Here is a 13,873-nt window from a genome sequence, read left to right as displayed (position 1 = left end):
CTACATAAATTATTTGGAATTCTTCTGCATAGGAGATTCGTCTCTTCTCCCTCAAATTCACTGTTAAATGTTGAAATTCATCTCACAAGGAATCATGCATTGACTGCTTCATGATAAGCTAGTTTGTCAGGAAAAAAAATCAGGAAACAAAAGCAGTGATGTTATGGTTAATTTGGTATTTGTGTATTCAGTATACACTCTGTACATCCCCAATCATGATTAGTTTTAAAAAATTGTCACTTTAGAAAAGATGTTTGAGAAACCATTCAAGAACCTCATCAGGACTGTACCCTAGAACATTTGCTGAAAGAATTTACTTGCGAGTTAAAAAAGGAATCTTGGAAGGGGTGTTGTTAAAAACATTGCTTAAAAATATTTATTCAGGTCAGTCTTTAAATAATTTAAAGAAATGACAAAGTTTTTTTCTTTTTACAACCACATCCCAAAATCTTAAGTGGATATGTTTTACTGAGGACAATTATTCATTCATGTTTATAAAGGAAGACAAGTCTTATTTTCCTTATAAGGATGGACTCAGTATACATTAAGGAAAAAAGTGTTTAATCCTTATTAAGACAAAAGTTAAGACTCAAGGTTCTTGTCAAATTTTGCCTTTATATACTCATTACAAAATTCCGTTTTACTTTGTTGAAGCGTATAGTAAAAAAAGTCAACTTATCAGAAGAGCTATTTTAAATGAGAAGAACAAAAGGTCATTCTGGTTGTGAATCTGCTTGGCAAATATTTCTTCATAATTTTTGAAAAGAAAAGCCTTTTTTAACACGACTGTTCGAATGAGGCATGGGAATGGGAATATTGTGAGTGTAGCATAGGTAAAGCTGGGGTTTTAGTCCATTTGCTTAATAGACATCATGGCTTCAGAAATGTAAGTTCTTCTGTCATCCAGTCCCCTCATGAGATGTTTGACTACAAAACTGTGTTGTGAGGGTATTTAGCCACTCACAAGCAAGTTTGCATGAAGGTATTTTAAACTGGATTTGTGCCTTATTTTAACATGCAAAGTCAGCTTTTATATTCTGTGTTAAAAAAAAACAACAACAGCAAAAACAAAATCTGTACATGTTGTTCTTGGAAAGAATCCAAAAGACTAGTATCCAAGAGACTACTAATCTGAAAGTATTAGTATTTCAAATCACTAATATTTTGAGTATTCAAAGTCTTCTCTTAAACTAGACTTCCCAGTGCTGTGGTGGATGTAGGGAGAGTGAAGTGAAGTGAAGATGAATTCTGAAATAAACAAAAGTATTATCTTATTTTCTGCTATGCTTATATTTTCTATTATAACTAAATGAAATATATGTGAACTCCCCTGCTATTTGAATTTTTTTTTCCAAGAAGCTACATCTGTTCCACAACAGAGTTGTATAAATGAATAGGACGTTTGGCTTTGGTAAATAGTCTTTCATATGGCCTCTAAACCATCATAATTCTCCCTGAATCCCACCATGGCTTTTATCCTCTTTGCCCTTAAATATTGCATTTGTGGTGTTTCAGGAGGGGATGGAAGAGTAGTGTGTGAATTTAGAAGCTGTCGTTTTGTTAAGTCAGTATGTTGTTAAGTGGCAGATTTTGATGGTTACCCACTTTAGCATATTTTAGAAAGGCACCAAAATATAGCAGGATTATTTTCCTGATTAAAAATGGATAACTCATCACTTAGGAAGTATTTATTGACTTTTATCAGTCGTATGCAAGGTACAGTATCTGAGGATTTTAGGAAATAAAATAATTAACCTAGTCTCTGCTCTGAAGGAACCAATTAAAACATTTGAATTTAAAAGGAAAAGAAATTATAAATCTCATTAATAATAATAATAATAATAATAATAATAATATATTTTGCTTAGAAGTTATTAGCCCAAGATTCTAACATCAAAAAAAAGTCTTTTAAGGCTGCTTAATCAGAAAATGCTCTAAGTACAGAACCACGGTACTATTTCCAATTTCATTAACTTTATTATTATAATGAAGTATAATAATGCTGCTATTTTAAGATATCTATTTCTAAAGGACAGACTTAGAGGCTCTTAGAAACTAAATGTCCTTGTTTATCTGATTGTCTGTCACCACTATGCTCAATCCTTTCACCAGGCAGCACAGGGCTCTATAATGGAATGATGCTTCTTTGCAATACTGAGGGCCACTTTACTTACCTTAGGGCTAACTGAGGGTGTGGGTGCATGTTGATGGAAACTAATTTTTACTGTCTTTATCTTGATAATAGCATTCTCTAGAAACGGTCTCTGCTGTCCCTGCCTCTTAAATTAAAACTGTGTCAGTGCTGTTGTTAGGATTCTGTGCTAAGATCCTGATGGTAGAATTCAGGTATGTTCATGAATTAGTTGTTTCTTAAATAGCATGAAGTAGACTCATGATGGAGAGGAGAAAACTGTGAATGTTCTCATAATCAGCACTAGATCTCCCTTCTCCTGCAGAAAATCTGGATTTTCAGGAAAAGATTATTTTCATGAATAAATTTTCTGATGCAAATTCCATTTTGTTTAGCGGAACAGACCCTGATTCTGGGTAGATATTTGTAAATGAGAATGTAAGTTTCAGAAAGTAAAACGAATACCCAAATCTCATCCCCCAAAGCACTTCTTATAAGGAAATAGCTTTCACAGAGTCTCTGTCAGTACTCACATCTTTCCTGTGTCGCGCCCAGTACTTTGCTCATGTCTGTTTCTTAAAGCTTACTTAAGAGGCAGAATTGTTTTTGAGCAAACCGCTTCGCATTTTCATTTGGTCATGATAGGGAATTATGTGTATTTAGAAAGATGCACATTTTATTTTGAAAATAATAGGATTTTGTGCAATATTTTTCCTGCATAATTTAGTTCATATAAATATGCACATCTGCTTTTCTAGCAGATGCCTTAAGGTCATGTTTTTCAGTATTTGTGTAAAATTGTATGTAGCAATGTTCTATGTGATTTTAGAAAAAAAAAATCCTTTATATTGTTGGCAGGAGAAATGTTTTTGTTTATTTAAAGTAATTATGGATATTGCATTATTGTATCATAACTAACTGCCTCAGCAACAATAAATATGCAATAAGGAAATCCTGAACCTTAGGTTAGTATTGACAATACTATTACTTTAAAAGAAATGTATATAGTGCAAAATGCTGATTTTACATGTGTACATGTAACAGATATTCAGTTCCACCACATAAATCTAAATGGCATTTGTATGGTGATGACCACATATGTAGATTGTAATATCCTTTGTGATGAATCTTTGGTAAGATTTATAAAGGGCATTGCCAATACTCCTTGACTGTCTATAAATTAAGTTAATTTTTGTATGGTGTACAGTTTGTTTAACCTTAGAGCTTCTATAGATTTCTACTTTTATTATACTTGAACGAGGCAGAAAAGCACTGTGGAATATCTGTAGCTCTGGATGCGATCTGCAAACATACCAAAAAATTAAACAAGGTACTGAACAGCAATATTAGCTGGATGCTTTCTATCCAGAAAGCTGTGTTTTCCTTCAAACCATCCTTTAATTAAGTAATTTAAAACATGCAATCTTTTATCTTAAAAGATTGCAAAGTCACAAATGATTACCTCTTTGATACGATAAATGTCCAGGTCTCTTTTGTCTCTGTGTTATTTCACTTCTCAGATGAGAGCCTTAATGAGGTACCTTAACAAATCCACCCTCTGGTTGGTTATGTGATGTTTAGGAAAGGACAGAATTAGAACCCTGTGCATGCTAAATGCACCACAGGCATCAAGTATAACTTCCATGTGGTAATTTTGAGAACCATCTAATGGTCATATACCAAAAACAAGACTTCTTGACTCTGTTACGATTTAGTACTTACAGCAATGCCTAAAACAGCAAGCAAGTATGAACTGCATGAAGTCCACAACTTAATATGCATAAAGGTTTTTTTTTTCTATAAAAGGTACATGAGGGGTTCAAAATGGAACTTTTCCAAAGGTTATTTCTTTTGCTTTAAATGACTAACTGTTTAAAAGTACTGAACATCTTGAGCTTTTTTGCTAGACATGGTGACAGATATCTGTAAACACCTACCCAGCATTGAGATTTGTTTCAGTGTTCTTGCATCCTTGAGGCTACAGTATAAATCATCTCTAAAGTTGACTACTATTGGGAGGACATTGTGCATAAAAGTGTTGTTTGGGGATTTTTAGAAAAATATGCAAACGCAAATATTGGCTGAACTACATACTACCATAAAGTGCCCAACAATGCAGTTATGAAATAAAATTGATCATAATTAAACTTTTGCATGGTGGTGACTCTTCTTTTATAACTAGCCAGTTATTCCCTCGGTGTTCTAGGTGACCTGCTGTCGGACCCAACTGTCTTCATCCCTGAGCTTTGTGACTGTTGCAGTGTAACTTCAAGCCTGAATCTTTCTGACAGGTCTGTTCGAGAGGTATCCATTCCTTCATGTATGGTCAACTAATTATATTCGGTTCTAAAATCATAGAATAGGTAAGTAGAATGTCACCAAATGTACCAGAGCAGGACCATCCAAGCCAAACGACTGTATTTATTGACTTTCGTTTACAAGTCGAGGACAGAGGTGAAATACAGTAAAGTATATGAACAATGCTCTAGAGACTGGAAGGGTGAATGTCTCATCCAAGAGCTATGATAGTTGCACGTAGGGCAAAAGTCAAATTCCTACTGAAATGAACATGAAATTTCCCTTCAGTTGCAGAATTTTGGGGGGGTAATATGCTGAGATTGTCTTGTTTCCATAGAAGCAGCTATGGTCTGACAACAAGAAAAGAGAGATTATCCTTGTACACGTAAAGTTTAGCTAACTTTTATTGATTTAAAAAAAGTTAACTTTTTTTAAATCAAAGTATAGTCGACATGCAATGTTATATTAGTTTCAGGTATATATTGATTTGAATTTTTTACATTTTGCCTACCACATTCACAAGGGTTAGTTTCAATACCTCTCAGTGTCTGTGTATGAGAGGTGGTCATATCTTTATTTTATTAATGCAGGAACAAAAAACACAATTGGATTTCCTTATGTATAAGTGAAAGAAAATATCCTCTTTGGAGTATTATTATGTAGTGAGTCTGAGAATTTTCTTGCCTAGAAGTAACAGAATGAGTTACAGCACACATAAAAAATTTGCACATACATGAAAAATATAGTATGAATAGCATAAAAATAAAATAGTGTACTTGTGGATGTTTCCAGGTGAATTAAAACCTTCCCCCAAGTTCTGCCATTGATTTGAGTCTGTTACTTAATTTCCCTGAAGCTTTCCATCTCTTTATTTAAAATAGAAGTTATCTGTTCTTAGAATGAATTATTACTGAGAAACTGTTGTGTAGATGTTTGAACTCATGGTATTTTGGAGTATGAAACTGTAACATAAAGCTATATGAATCTTACATTTATCTAATCTGGTAGCTCTCAAACCTAGCTCTTTATTAGAACTAGCTGCACAACTTTAAAAAGAAGAAAAAAAGAAAGCACCTAGACCGTGCCCTTAAGAGTTGCTGGAGTAGATACTGTAATTACTCCCATGTAGACCTGAAGAAACTGAGGAATAAAATAGATTGGTAATATACTTAATGCCCCATACCAACAAATGACCAAGCTGGGGTATGAACCTGACAGTTTGGTTTCAGCCTCCATTCTGTTAGGCAGAAATGCAGGACAGAAATTAAATGGCATGCCCAACGTGGATTCCCCATATGATTTTCTTTTCTATCGACTTTCCCCTTTATTGGACAAGACTTTTTTTTTTTTTTTTTCACAAAATGTACTATGCAAGATTTTAATTTTTTGAGTACAGAATTTCCTGATAACATTTGGTAAGATCGTGTTACTGTACAGATTCTTCATTTCTCTCTTTTTTTCCCCCATACTCTCCAGCTCAGTTAATTCAATCCCACCTAACCTTTGTATTATATATACATGTTCTCTGTAGTATCTCTTCCCTTTCTTTCATCCCTTTTAATTTTAGGTGCAGTTGTTGGATAGCAGGTCAGGGAACCCCATTTTGACTATGCATGGTAACTGTAAGAGAATGCTTGGTGAGACCAATTTTGAGAAAAAGGAAAGGTATAACTTAAGAATTTTTTAATGTGGAGCCACTGTTACACAAAGCTGTTCAGAGCATCTGAACACCCTTTCAACATCTTCACAGATGTTATCTACAACGTTTTTATTTTTCCCTGTTCAAGAAGCAGCATTGGTGACAAACGTCTTACTCTTCAGTTTGGTTTTGTTACTTTAGAATCACACTTATTCTTTTTTAATGTTTATTACTTTTGAGAGAGAGAGACAGACGGAGTGGGGGATGGGCAGAGAGAGAGGGAGACACAGAATTCGAAGCAGGCTCCTGGCTCTGAGCTGATAGCCCCCAACACGAGGCTCGAACCCATGAACTGCAAGATCATGACCTGAGCTGAAGTTGGACACTTAACCTACTGAGCCACCCAAATGTCCCTGAATCAAACTTACTTCAAATATGGAGACTGTTTCTTGTTGATGGTGTTTTCTAGTAACTGGCTTTAATTTTAAAGAATGTATTGAAAATGCACAAATTCCTTTTTAGAACTTCAGTTTCTAATTTGAGGTCTCACTTTGAGATACCGAAATAAACTGATGGTATTCGTTTAGAATTTAACTCAATTTTCTCCCAAATGTAAACTTAAAAAGGCATATTGAAGCAATAGCTAAGTTTTCAGAGATTTGATAAATGTCCGAATTAGATACAACCCATTAGGCAAAAATCCCAACTTGTGAGACAGACGTGAGGAGGAAATGCTCTGTTTTATACTATTGGCTCCTTATATACGGGACATGCTTATTGACAGACTGTTAGAAAACCTCTTGAGTTTCTAAACAAATGACAGTTGAGAGGCACTTCAAATTAGTCTTTTCAAAACTTCCTGCTAGAAAAATGTAAGCAGTGATTTCTCATCAAAATTATATTTAAAAACCGGGTGATCACATTATAGCAAAATAACATTCTGTACAACTACCAAGGAATACTATTGGGGGGGATTGTTGCAGAGTTTTGGTACTGATATGTATTTGATATTGATATATTGATATGTATTGATATTGACATTGATATGTATTGATACAACCTGCCGTTGTAAGGTGAACTAAAAGTCTCTGGAGATTTTGATTTCAAGATTTTAAAAGGATTTTCAAGTGGCTTTGCTAACACTATTTTATTACAAGGTGTAGGTTAGTCTGGGCTAACGGTGTTAACAGTAGAGACCATTATGTATTTTTTAACGTTTAAAGTGAATAATGTATACAACAAGCAACTGACATTCAGTTTGTTCCAGTGATTTCTCTACATGTTTGTTTAATGATTTTGAAAATGTTAGCATAGCAGGGAAGAATTTAGAGGTCATTTAAGACTTATTTGTATTTAAATTATTTGATAGAATCTGCATCACATTCGACCCTTGGCACATTGTAAAGCAGGTCATGATCTCCTTTTGACATCACGGGTATTTTGAATGACATACTCAGCAATGTGGAAATTTCAGCCTAATTAGCTGCCTCTTATTCTGTGATTTGTCTTGGGTATCCTTGCTTATGGGTTGAACTTTTTTTTTTTTAACCTTTCTCATCCTATTACATTTTAAATGTCACCAGACCAGTGTTTATATAGTTGGCTTCTCCCTTCCCTCTCTTTTCTATCCTTTACTACCTCTTCCGCATAGGAGCATTTCTTTCCGAGCTCTGCTACTTTTTCTGCCCTGGGCAGCAAAACAACCTCCTTTCAGGATAATTGACTCCTTTCAGAAATTTCTTGGCCGTTTTGTGCAATCTTTTCTACCACCACTGTTTCTCATCCCAGGTAAGATTTCAGAAAGTATGTTTGATTTCAATTAATTATGTTGTACTTGGCACCAAATGCAAGACATTTGGTGATTTTTTTTTCATGATGTGAATGAACTGGATCATTTCTCTATCAAATGTGAGAGAAGTATTAATACATGTACTGGTTTTAAAATCAGATTTGTATGTTCCAGATATGTTTGAATAATTCAAAACATGCATTCTGATAACCTCACGTGGGCTGGGAAGTTCTGGAAGCCCTAGAGGTCTGGGCATCTGTGAAACTGTCAGCAAAAGAATGAGTTGGGGAGTTGAGGCAGGAGGAGGGGACCCTCAGATCCCTGGGCTCTGAGAGAGCTCAGATCCCTGGATTTAATTAACTTCAGTGTTCGGACACCCAGAAGGTGAGAGTTGCAGAAATGTAGGGAGATGCCTAGGAGTCACCAGCTAGCTCAGTTTGCTCCCTTGTCTTAGATGGAAGAGGTAGCAGAAATTGATTAAGGGGTAGACTTTAAATCAGAATAGAATAATCTGTGCTGAAAAGTAAATAGTATTGAACAAAGTTAGATTTCCTTCCATGGGTCATAAAGGGCGATTATGCGGATACACAAGAAAGTTTAGTGGGTCACAACACTGATGGGGGAAAAATAGCTAAATCTATTTTACACTCACATGGCAGTTTGTTGCTATAATTATTAGATTGTCCTCACTTCTCTTCAGTTTGAGACACTTAAGTCTTATTACTACAGATTCAATATTTGAACTACATTAGTACTTGGCCAGAGAGGGAAGTTGGATTGAAATCCACGTACTATTCCGATCATCAGTCAAGAGGACCTCCTGGCTTCCCTTCTGTCTGTCAGAAAATGAAATACCAATGCGTTAGAGAAGTAACAAAGACTTTTAGGAGAATTTGATCCTGGGTTCCTGTGAAGATGTCTGTATTCTGGACCTCAGGGACCTAGTAATTTTAAGATCTCCATAACAGAAAAACCTTAAGAGTAAGGCTTAACCGAATTTTCTGTACAACAAAATGTTATCAAATTAAACCTACTCTTGGTGGTTAGTGTTTAGTTGTTTATCCTTTTGCAAAATTAAGCATTCCCAAATTGTTCAAATGGAGAGCAATGAGCTGGTAAAGTAAGTTTTCTGAATTACCTCTGTTATGGGGAAGCTAACCCAGAAGTTACCTTGTGGATAACTGCCCCAAGCAGAAAAAGGTTTTTGGATGCTGAGCAGGCTACTGAACGAATTGACCTATGAACTGACATATTCAAACCCATGACAGAAAGGGCTGAGTCACAAAAGGGTTCTCGAGCACCTATACTCTGGGGACTTTTAACAACATACACTTGTTTCCATTCAGGGTTTGCTTTGTTTCAGCCCCGAATGAGCTCTGATTTTGAGGCCTCAGCCTGCAAACCATGAGTACCTCCAAGAGGTGCTCCACTTAGAGCTGGACGATGGATTTGGGAGCAGTTTTCAAGGGGATGTTGTCACCTTGTCACCCACCGTATCGGGAGGCTCTGGGACTGGTTCTTAAAGCAGCTTTCCTTAGGCCAGTGCTGCCAAATATATTTGATGGATGTCGTTCCCAGGTTTCTGGAACCATGTAAAGTGAAGCCTGGGGACCAAATCACAGAAGAATGGGCCTAAATTGGAAACATGAATTTTTTCAGCGCTATTCGATGCAATGCACAATAGTAAAGTTGCACTTTTGCTGGAAGCAGATTGAAATGTGAAAGGTCATATTCACTCCAGAATTAAGGAAAGTTTCAAGGTTTGAATCATAACCCCATAGAGCATAAAACCAGGTGAAGCTGGCTAGCTAATCATCATTAAAAGGATGATTTACATCAAAATACATGGGTCAATCTTTCTTGCTCTTGATGTTCTAGATGATTGTGATTTCTTAACAAAAGAGGCTTAAGAAGTAATCCCTCAAAGCCTGGGGGGAAAAATCATGTCTGTTAAAGCAAAACTTTTTTTAAAAAATTATTCTTATCGTCAGTTGTTTGGGGGACTGAGAAACCTGAGACCTTTTGATTTATTTTCTGACATTTTATTGAGAGCCTATAAGTAGTATGTACAATTCATGTCAGTCTTAACAGACGAAGTGATTTCTTTGGGAGAGCCATCACGGGGCAATTGTGACTTATGGGAATGATGTGAAAAAATAATCTCTCTCTGCACAAAACCTGCTTATTTTACAAATACATCACAGGGTGATGTTAAGGAGGGGAAGAAGAGTGGTTACTCGCATGGTTTGCTTAGCAGATAGAGTGGAAGGTGGAAGAAACTGTTACCTGTGCTAGCCACTAGCCCTCCTGACATCTTATCTGAATGCTAATAATGAATGCTACACATTGTGTGCTTACAGCTAAGTGTTCGACACTAATAAGCATTATAATATGCCTAGGAGAGACAGAAGTGTTTTGTTCCCATTTTTCCGGGCAGGTCGCATCACTTGGATGGGGCAGGTCAGAAACTCAAACCTTAGTCTCTAGAGGCTCTTAAAAGGAGGACGAAAGTTTCTCTTTCAAAGAGCTGTCGTAAGGTTTTCAATGAGACACGCTGCGTGTAGTGCAGCAAGGGAAATACAGCCTGGGCCCTTAGCTGGAGCTCCCTCTAGGATCCCTCATTATCATTCTAATAATCAAAATTATCATTACAATGATGTCTTCTAGTTCTACCTCTACAATTACTGCCACTAATACTAATGGGTAATGGTAATAATCATGGCTACCCGGGGCGAGAGGACCTGTGAGGCGGTGATTATTTTAGGAAGTAAAATAGGGGCAGGTTTGACAGCTGATTTAAGTTACAATCATTTGTCGCTTCCTGCTTCTCTTTGCACTCACTGTGACTACACGAGCCCTGTGAGAGGCCGCTTGAAGGAGCCTTCCCATCACTCCTCGTAAACACACACCAGATGTGCTTTATCCATCGGCTGCCTTCCGCCAGCGTTCACCCAGGGCAGGAAGTAGGACGACTGTGTCCACTTTCCACCCCTGTCCCAAGCCTGTGAGCAGCTGCCCTGGAAGGACCGTGACCCTTAGCGCCACCCAGAGCTGTGTTTGCATTTAATGGATCCTCACCTAACTTTCCACTCTGAGAGAAATCAGGCATACATTTGTCATATTTTATTAGTAATGTACTAATTATTATGCAGATGGATACTGCATAGTCTACTCGTTCGTTCCTAGGGCAACAGTTCTGGAACGAAAGAAATGAGAATCAGAGAAGTACGGCCTATTGCCATATTCCTTAGTTGACCTCCTTGGTGTGAATAATTGTATCTCTGGAACCAGTTGCTGTATAACAAACCGCCCTAAACCCTTGTGGCTTCAAACGATGACTTATTATTTCTCCTTGTGGATTGATTGGGGTTTGTGTTTCTTTGTGGTTTTTTTTCTTTTTTTTTTTTCTGGTCTCACGTGGGTCACTATGTGGCTGCATCCAGCAGGCACGGTGGCTGCAAGCGGGCTCTGCCGGGAAGGCTGGCACAGCTGGGCCTCTCTCTCCACGTGGTTTTTTCATTCTATCCAGGGGTGGAGGAAAAAAAGCTGCAAGCCTTTTGCACCTGGCACCATTTCCATGACATTCTCTTGGTCATTCCAGCCCTGACGCAGGCGGAGGTCAAACAGACTCCGCCTCCTGATGGGAGGGCTGGCAATGTCGCAGTGCGAATGAGCCTGAGTGCTAGAGAAATGGTTTGGGCCATCTTTGAAAACAAGTTAACACAAACTGCAAAAATATGTATCAAGCGAAAGTTGCACCAACCCTGGTGATGCTGGATTTTTCTACTAAAGGTGAGGTTTATCTTGTTAAAGATACTTCAGAATAAATACTCCTTGGGGCTAATTTTGAAGCATTCCTGCATAAGCTTGTTCAAAGATGTAGAGATTTGGCTTGCAGGGCCAGCCTGTAAATTACCTCCTGTGTTTGGAGCATCCACAAGGAACAATTCACTTATTCATGCCTGCATGCATTCATTCATGCATATATTTGAATGTGTTTTCCTGGCCAAATCCCTAAACTGGACACGGTAAGAGGGTGAATAGCCAGATTAACTAGACGTCTTTTTTAAACTTAAAATATTACCATTGACTGTGATCTTTTTCTTCTTACCTGTGTTAATCCCAATAGGACCAACTTCTACTCTGATTTTTTTTTTTTTTTTAGTTGGTAGTTTTTTAAACTCAACTACTTTTTTTTCCTTTAAGCAAGAACTCTTTTTATCCTTCCCATGTAAACCTCTATTAAGAAGTTGTTCAATTGTCTTTAATGTTTATTTATTTTCGAGAGAGACAGAGACAGAATGTGAGTGGGTTAGGGACAGAGAGAGAGGGAGACACAGAATCCGAAGCAGATTCCAGGCTCTGAGCTGTCACAGCCCGACGCGGGCTTGAACTCATGAGCTGTGAGATCATGACCTGAGCCAAAGTCAGATGCTCAACTGACTGAGCCACTCTGGGATTTTCTGGTACCAGGTACAAATTTGTACACCAGTCATTCGTTATTTGTTCATTTATGCAGAAAATATTTATGGTGTTCTAGGCCTGTTCTAGGTAGAGTATACTGCAGTGAAATTAAAAAAAAAAAACAAAAAACAAAACTTGTCATCATGTAATTTAAATTCTAGTCAGGGGAAATAGCAAAAAAATATGTGATTTGTTGTGATAAAGCAGAGGTCAGGGAGATGAGGGGAAATGATCAAAAGAGACAGAGAGGGGTGCCTGGGTGGCTCCGTCGGTTAAGTGCCTGACTTTTGATTTTAGCTCAGATCATGATCTCACGGTCATGAGATCGAGTCCTGCATCAAGCCCCATATCAGGCTCTGCACTGGATGTCAAGCCTGCCTAAGATTCTCTCTCTCCCTCTCCCTCTTCCCCTTCCCTGCTTGAGAGCAGGCACATGCTCTCTCTCTCTCAGAAAGAAAGAAAGAAAGAAAGAAAGAAAGAAAAGAAAAGAAAAGAAAAAAGAAAAAAGACAGAGAAAAGCTGGACAGTGAGGTAAGAGGCAAATCAAGAAGAAATGGTGTCTTGTTGGGTGAAAAGTACTTGAAGACAATGACAATTGTTTCAAAGGCTGCTGAGAGCTCAGGTGAGCGAGGACTAAGGAGGGGCCACCGTATTTGGCGATGTGGCTGTCATCAGCGGCCCCCCTGACGTGAACTATTTCATGGAGGGGGGTGCAGGCAAAAGCCAAATTAGTCTGAGTTCAAGAGAGAATGAGGCGAAAGGAAGGAGAGGCAGAGAGTATAGAAAACTCTTTTGGGGATATTTTGCTAAAAGAAATGGGGAGGAATAGGATGGTAACTGAAGTGGGCTGCAGGAGAGAATTTTATATAATAGGAAATATGACAGCATGTTTGGTGCTACAGGAATGATCCAGCTCAGTGGAAAAACATGACGTGGAAGAGAGAGGGGCAATTTCTGGAATGATGCCCTTCAGTGGTTGAGAAGGATGGATTGCTCTAGAGCAGATTTTAAAGTATTCATGTTATTAAATTTTTTGAGCATATACCATACCCCAGATAAATATATATATATGGAAATAAACATGTTTACTATAACTTTTATTTATATGCTATTTTACTACATACAAACTGTTATCTATATGCTACTTTAATGTTTTAATTTCAAAACATACATAAAATTCTAACCAAATCGTCGGGGAAAAATATATAGAGAAATAAAAGGCCTAGTATTTTCCCTCCATACCCCACAGATAGTCTTATACACGTACCCCTTAAAGTGCATACACCTCACTTTGGGGTTCTTTCTTACCTGTAGACAATGTCACTATTTGACGCTGACTCTGACTTATCAAAGAACAGTTGGAAGGAAAAAGCTTGATCTTTTAGGTTTGAGAATTCGTGTTTTCCTCTTGTTTTCTGTCTAGGGAAGTGTGTTGACCTTCAGCTATCCCTTATAGAGAGCCATGACTTCAAAAGTAATGCTTGATATGATCTAGTTAAAAGATCTAATTCACAAGAGGATTCTTCAAATGCACCTTGAGGCTACTTTGTGT

Source organism: Panthera tigris, chromosome F3 (genome assembly GCF_018350195.1).
Source record: "Panthera tigris isolate Pti1 chromosome F3, P.tigris_Pti1_mat1.1, whole genome shotgun sequence".
NCBI lineage: Eukaryota > Metazoa > Chordata > Mammalia > Carnivora > Felidae > Panthera > Panthera tigris.
This window is presented reverse-complemented; position numbering follows the sequence as displayed.